Source organism: Apium graveolens, chromosome 8 (assembly GCF_009905375.1).
Source record: "Apium graveolens cultivar Ventura chromosome 8, ASM990537v1, whole genome shotgun sequence".
Classification (NCBI taxonomy): Eukaryota; Viridiplantae; Streptophyta; class Magnoliopsida; order Apiales; family Apiaceae; genus Apium; species Apium graveolens.
The window spans coordinates 195298418-195306361 of record NC_133654.1 but is presented as its reverse complement, the minus strand read 5'-3'; the positions used below and the strand labels follow the sequence as shown (position 1 = coordinate 195306361).

Genomic DNA, 7944 nt, shown 5'->3' with positions numbered 1-7944 from the left:
TGCTAATTTGGTGTCAAGGTGGTGTTGGAATAAAATCTTGTGGAAAGCCGGCTCGAAGCAGTAAGAAAAAGAAGAAAATCTGAAGTTTTTCTAAAAGCACGGCGCGTCCGCAATGGTCAAGCGCGCGGCCACGCCAGGATGTCAAAAAGGTAGCGCGCCCGCACTGTGATAGCGCATTCCCGCGCCGGTGCAAATTCAGAGAATCCTGATTCTATTCTAAAAATAATTGAAGGACTTCTAGATTGCATGGGGCTGCTATATATATTCAAAATAAAGGACGTTTTCAAGAGAGAGACGTACCAGAGCACAAGGAGAGCCGTAAGAAGACCGTTTTAGCATGAATTCAATGAGAACAAAGAAGATCTTGTTTTTACTTGTGAATCTTTGTTTTAAGTTGTAACTTGGATGCTAATTTCTTACTTGTGAACCTTACTCTTGTTTCGTACTTGGTTTTGTTTATTCGTTATAAAGACTATGTTTGTTATACCATATTTTCATCGGAACCCACGTTGATGATTAGTCTGATTATGGGCTAATCGTTATCATGGGGTTCTAGCGGATTTATTTATTGATTTCTTTAGTTAAATTGTTTCGATGCCTTAGTGTCTGGTGATTGTATGATAACCTAGTATTGGTTGTGCTTATTCGTCTTATGAGCGTCGTGAACTTATAAGATAGCGTGTTAATCTTTAATGAAGCGACAGTGAAATAAAGGATTTAGAACTTGCCATGCTAGCAGAGGTTCATGTGTTATTGTTATGCCTGATTCGTAGGTAATTTTAACCATCTTATGCCCTATGTAATCAAGATAGATAACTTGTGCTTAAACCGTTATGTTGTCAAATTCTATAGACATATAGGGTCTCAATATAATTGGTGTATTCAGCTTCTATCTCTTTTGTGGATGTGTGGTAGTATGGTATTCGTGCAACAAAAGTTGGCGTTTATCAGTTTCGTGTTATCTGATTAGTGTCATCACCATTGCATTCTAAGGTTAAGAACAAAAAGGCTATTGAATGAAGTATTTAATGAAGTTAGAATCCCATGTTTTTCATATATATTAATTCAGTCATCTTTAATCTCTTAGTTATAATTAGTTTAATTCTTAGTTATAAACAACCTCAATTTGTTATCGTCTTAGTATTGAATAATAACCATACATTGTTGCTTAAGTGCATAAATTAATTAGTTAACCAAGCCAGTCTCTGTGGGAACGAACTAGAAAAGATTCGATATTACTTGCGAACGCGTATACTTGCGTGTATTATTAGCGCGTGTTTAGCGACTAACAAGTTTTTGGCGCCGCTGCCAGGGACTGTAGTGTTAATTTTTAGTTTATGTATTTTCCATCAGTGGTCGTTAAAGTTCATTGACTCAGACATTGTTACTTATTTGTTTTCTTATCTTATTTCAGGTACACTGGATAAAGCCGAGGAAGAAGTTGTGGTGGTTCAAAAGGAAGTTTTTGAAGAAGAAAAGAAGGTAGAAGAAGAAGAGAAAGTCGAGGAACCAGTGTTCGTAGAGATGGGTGATCAAGCAGAAAATCCTAAGGCTTTGATGGACTATTCACAGCCTAAGATTAATGGCATTCAGTCAAGCATCATCAGGCCAGCCATCAGGTCTAACACTTTTCAGATCAAGTCAAGCACGATTCAGGTGATACAGAACTCAGTTCAGTTTGGGGGTTCTCCTACTGAAGGCCCCAACATGCACCTCAAGGATCTCATCAAGATCTCCGACACGTTCAAGTTCAATGATGTGACTGAAGATGCTATCAAGCTGCGACTCTTCCCATTCTATCTGAGGGACAAAGCTAAGTGTTGGTTACATTCTCTACCAGCAGGGTCTATCACCGCTTGGGAAGATCTTGCTAAAAAGTTTCTCACTAAATTCTTCCCTATGGCGAAGACTGTTGTAATCAGGAATGCTCTTACTCGGTTTGCTCAACAAACTGGAGAATCTCTGTGTGAGGCATGGGATCGATATAAGGAGATGCTAAGGAAGTGCCCACATCATGGCATGCATGAATGGATGATTATTAACTGTTTCTATAATGGATTGATGCTGCTTCTAGACCCATGCTTAATGCAGCATCAGGAGGAGCCCTGTGGGCTAAAAGCTACGATAAAACTTATGAACTTATTGAACTAATGGTTGGTAATGAGTACCAGAATCCTTCCCAGAGACTGACTCAGGGAAAGTTAGCAGGAATTCTGGAGTTGGATGCAACAACTGCTATAGCTGTCCAACTTAAGGCTTTGACCATGAAGGTGGACACTTTGGCTAATCATGGGGTTTATCAAATTGCTAGTGTCTGCGAGCTTTGTGTTGGTGCCCATGAGACTGAGCAGTGCGCAATTTCTAGTGAATCAGCTCAGTTCGTGAGCAACTTTCAGCATTCACAGCAACCTGTGCCAGCCACTTATCATCCCAACAACCGCAATCATCCTAATTTCAGTTGAAACAACGCTCAGAATGCGGTTCAATAGCCTTATCAACAGTACACAGCTAAGCAGTACAACCCCCCTGGTTTTCACCAACCACAATATGCACCGATACAGCAATTTCAGCTGCAACAAGCTAATGAAAAATCTGAATTAGAGGAGTTGAAGCTGATGTGCAAGAGTCAAGCTATTTCTATCAAGACCTTGGAAAATCAAATTGGGCAAATTGCCAATGCCTTGCTAAATCATCAGCCTGGTACACTACCTAGTGACACTGAAGTGCAAGGAAGGAAGGAAGCTAAGGAGTAGGTAAAGGCAATTACCTTGAGGTCTGGAAAGATTGCGAATCCCGAACAAACTCAAGCGTTGACTGAAGAAGCTGAGGATGAGAAAGAAGTAGAGCGGTAGGAAGTAGAAATGGAACCAAGGAAGATTAGTATTGAGCACACTCCTCCTGAGGGTAATACAGGGGAGAAACAGATCTACCCTCCACCGCCTTTTCCTAAGAGGCTGCAGAAGAAAAAGCTAGACAAGCAATTTGAAAAGTTTGTGGAGGTGTTCAAGAAACTTCATATCAACATACCTTTTTCTGAGGCTCTTGAGCAGGTGCCTAGTTACATAAAGTTTATGAAAGGTATTCTCTCCCAAAAAGTAAAGCTAGATGATTTAGAGAATGTCGCTCTCACGGAGGAATACAGTGATGTGCTGTAACAGAAGTTGCCTCCGAAGCTTAAAGATCCAGGAAGCTTCACTATTCCGTGTTCTATTGGAAAAGTGTCTTTTGACAGATGCTTATGTGACTTGGTAGCTTGCATCAATCTGATGTCTTTGTCAATCTTCAAGCAGTTAGACTTACCTGATCCAAAACCGCCTTATATGACCTTGTAGTTGGTCGATCGTTCTATTACATATTCGCGTGGTATTGTGGAGGATGTCTTGGTCAAGGTTGATAAACTCCTCTTCCCTGCTAATTTCGTCATTCTTGATTTCGAGGAGGATAAGAAGATTCCCATAATCTTGGGAAGACCTTTCTTGGCGACTGGCCGAACCTTGATAGATGTGTAGAAGGGTGAGCTCACAATGCGAGTGATGGATCAGGACGTAACTTTTAATATGTTCAATGCTATGAAATTTCCTATGGAAAATGAGGAGTGCTTAAAGGTGGAGTTGGTCGATTCTGTGGTTACTTCAGAACTTGATCAATTGCTAAGGTCTGATGCCTTAGAAAAAGCCTTATTGGGAAATTCAGATAGTGAAGATGACGAAGGTGAAGAACAATTACATTGAATGCTTATCCCTGGAAAAGGAAGATTGATATGCCTTTTGAATCTCTTGGAGTGGAGGAATTGAACAAAGCTCCTAAATTCCTCAAGCCATCTATTGAGGAAGCTCCCACTCTTGAGCTTAAGCCTCTACCTGAGCATTTGAGGTATGTGTTTTTAGGTGATGCATCTACTTTTCCTGTTATTATTGCATCTGACCTTTCAGGTAGTGATGAGGAAAAGCTCCTGAGGCATCTAAGAGAGTTCAAATCGGCAATTGGTTGGACTATAACAGATATCAGGGGAATCGGCCCTTCTTATTGCATGCATAAAATTCTGCTAGAGGAAGGTAGAAAGACTACGGTTGAGCAACAAAGAAGACTTAATCAGATCATGAAGGAAGTAGTGAAGAAAGAAATTCTTAAGTGGCTAGATGCAGGGATCATCTATCCTATTTCTGACGATTCATGGGTAAGCCCGGTTCAATGTGTGCCAAAGAAAGGTGGAATTACTGTGGTAGAAAATGAGAAGAATGAGCTTATTTCTACAAGAACAGTCACAGGGTGGAGAGTTTGCATGGATTATAGGAAGTTGAAGAAGGCCACTAGGAAGGATCACTTCCTTTTGCCCTTCATTGACCAGATGCTTGATAGATTGGCTGGACATGAGTACTACTGTCTTCTAGATGGCTATTCGGGTTACAATCAGATTTGTATCGCTCCAGAAAATCAGGAGAAGACTACATTCACTTGTCCATTTGGTACTTTCGCCTTCGGACGAGTTTCGTTTGGTCTGTGTGGTGCACCAGCCATATTTCAGAATGTATGATGGCCATTTTTCTGATATGATTGGCTAGAATATGGAGGTGTTCATGCACGACTTCTCTGTATTTGGCGATTCTTTTGATGAATGCTTGCAAAATCTTGGACACGTTCTCAAGAGGTGTATTGAGACCAATATGGTTCTCAATTGGGAGAAATGTCACTTTATGGTGCGACAGGGCATTATTCTTGGGCACAAGGTTTCTAGTAAGGGTCTTGAGGTGGACAAAGCCAAGGTGGGGGTCATTGAAAATCTTCCTCCACCTATTTCTGTTTAGGGAATTCGCAGTTTTCTTGGTCATGCGGGTTTCTATAGGCATTTCATCAAAAACTTCTCTAAGATTTCGAAGCCATTGTGCAGTTTGCTAGAGAAAGATGTCCCTTTCAAGTTTGATGACGAGTGCCTTGTAGCTTTTAAAACATTGAAGAAGAGTTTAATCACGGCACCTGTCATAATTGCACCTGATTGGAATGAACCTTTTGAGATGATGCGCGATGCAAGTGATTATGCAGTTGGAGCAGTTCTGGGGCAGAGGAAGAACAACATGTTTCATGTGGTCTACTACACTAGCAAGACCCTAAATAGTGCTCAACTAAATTACACTACTACGGAGAAAGAACTTTTGGCTATTGTCTATGGTTTTGAAAAATTTTGATCTTATCTTCTTGAGACTAAGGTGACAGTTTTCACTGATCATGCTGCAATTCGTTATCTCGTCTCAAAGAAGGACTCAAAGCCTAGATTGATTAGATGGGTTCTTTTGCTTCAAGAATTTGAACTAGAGAACAAGGGCAAAAAGGGGACTGAGAATCAAGTCGCTGATCATCTCTCGTATTTAGAGAACCTTAATGCTACTTCATTAGATAAGGCATTGATAAATGAGTCTTTTCCCGATGAGCAGCTGTTTGGAGTGCAAGAAGACGAACCGTGGTTTGCAGATATTGTGAACTACCTTGTGAGTAATATCATGCCTCCCGACTTATCTTATGCTCAAAGGAAGAAGTTTCTACATGAAGTGAAGTGGTATATGTGGGATGAGCCATTTCTTTTTGATAAGGAGCTAACCAAATCATCAGGAAATGTATTCCTCACAGTGAAACGGGGGGGATCTTGAGAGATTTCCACTTCACGGCTTATGGAGGACATTATGGTGGAGAAAAGACAGCAGCTCGTATTCTGCAAGCAGGTTTCTTTTATCCAACCTTGTTTAAAGATGCTCACCAGTTCATTTTGAAATGTAATCGATGTCAACATGTGGGTAATATGTCTAAGAGGGATAAGATGCATCTTAATGTGCTTCTCGAGGTTGAGGTCTTCGATGTTTGGGGAATTGACTTCATGGGGCCATTTATCTCATCCTGCAACAATCAGTATATCTTTGTTGGTAGTTGATTATGTTTCGAAATGGGTTGAAATTAAGGTGTTTCTAATGAACGATGCGAAAATGGTGCTTAATTTTCTTCATAAGCAGATATTCACAAGATTTGGAACTCCAAGAGTCATAATTAGTGATGAGGGGTCGCATTTTTGTAACCACAAGTTCACTACTATGATCCAAAGGTATAATGTGAATCATCGCATTGCTACGGCTTATCATCCTTAGACGAATGGTCAAGCCGAGGTATCTAACAGAGAGATCAAGCGCATTTTAGAGAAAGTTGTGTGTCCATCGAGGAAGGATTGGTCTTTGAAGCTTGATGAAGCTGTTTGGGCGTATCGAACAGCGTACAAGACTCTGCTAGGGATGTCACCGTATCAGTTGGTTTATGGTAAGGGGTGTCATTTGCCGGTGGAGCTGGAGCATGAAGTGTATTGGGCTTTGCAGAAATTGAATCTGGATTTGGGTGCAGCTAGAAAGAAGAGGATGCTTCAATTGAATGAGCTCGACGAATTTCGACTTCAAGCTTATGAGAACAACAAAATGTACAAGGAGAAAGTCAAGAGGTGGCACGATCGAGGTCTAGTGCTCAAATCATTTATGCCGGGGTAACAAGTTCTTTTGTTCAACTCTCGTCTCCGTCTTTTTCCTGGAAAGTTGAAGTCAAGATGGTCAGGGTCGTTTATTGTCAAAACCGTGTTTCCACATGGAGCGGTGGAAATTTTTGAGAATGATCCGGGCCTAGCATTCAAGGTGAATGGTCAGAGGTTGAAGCATTACTATGGTGACACGGCAAAACGTGAGGTGGTTAGTGTCGTTCTATTGTCCATTTGAGCTCAAGGTTCTACGTCGAGCTAGCGACATAAAAGAAGCGCTTCTTGGGAGGCAACCCAAGTTTGTTGTACAATAGTAGGTAGAGGAAGCAAGAAGAAATGAGAAAAACATTAAAAAATCAGAAAAAGAAAAAAAATTCAGGACGGACTACAGAAGCCTGGCGCGCCCGCGCTGTCTTAGCGCGCGCCCGCGCTGAAAACACAGAAACACGGTGCGCCCGCGCTATTACAGCGTGCGGTCGTGCCGGTTTGGCAGAAGTAACGCGTGCCCGCGCTGTCCTAGCGCGCGCCCGTGCCGAGGTCCCGACTCAGAAAAAAAATAAAGGCAGTTTTAGGGGGAAATCGGGAATTTTGCTACAAAATCAATTCCCAACCGAATTTTACTCCCCCACATCCCAAATTTCCCTCTCCAAATCAAACCCATTACTCCCATTATTCCCATAATCAAATCCCACTTATATTCCATATATAATTCTCTTTTCACTACCTATATATAAATACACCTCATACACAAACTTCTTCACCACTTCATAAATTCTCAAGCACAAATTCTCTCTCAAACACAACCCTTATTCTCTCTACTCAATTCCAATGGCACCCAAGAAACAAAGAACATAAGTAAGCAGCAGCACCACTGATTCTTCAAGTGTGGGTGGTGTAAGACCAAGTTTTTCTACTCCCGAGGCTTAAGCGGAGTATACGAGGCTTCTCTCGAAGCCAATCATCAAGAAGCGAGGTTTTCTGCCATCAGGGAAGGATGGTAAGCTATTGGAGATGATTCTGGAGATGGGCTGGGTTCCTTTTTATGAGGCTCCTACTGTTGTGCCCATAAGTGTTGTTCGCGAGTTCTATGCGAATGCGAAGGCTGAGAAGAATGGCTTCACGGTGGTTCGAGGGAGGACTGTGGAGTACAGTGTAGAGGCTATCAGGACGGTGATTGAGCAGCCCGCGAGGAAGGTCAGGCAAGACACGTGGAACGATAAGATGCCAGAGGACTTTGATCTGGATCTTATTATTGCTACGTTGTGCCAGCCCGACACTCACTGAAAGATCAAGAGGGGTACGACCGAGTATTCTACGTTCCCGGCTTCCAGCATGAACATGTTCGCCCGTGCATGGAACGCGTTTATTTGTGCTAACATCATGCCATCTTCGCATGTGCATGAGATTACTGTGGAGCATGCATGGCTATTATGAGGCATTTT

The 7944-nt window shown here is 41.8% G+C and overlaps 1 non-coding gene across 1 annotated transcript; it reads right to left on the bottom strand.

Moving 5' to 3' along the window:
* Nucleotides 1-1914: 1914 nt before the first annotated feature.
* LOC141681998 (small nucleolar RNA R71) lies at nt 1915-2021 on the bottom strand. Its single transcript, XR_012559402.1, has one exon. It is a non-coding gene; the product is annotated as a small nucleolar RNA R71 (small nucleolar RNA).
* Nucleotides 2022-7944: the final 5923 nt, after the last annotated feature.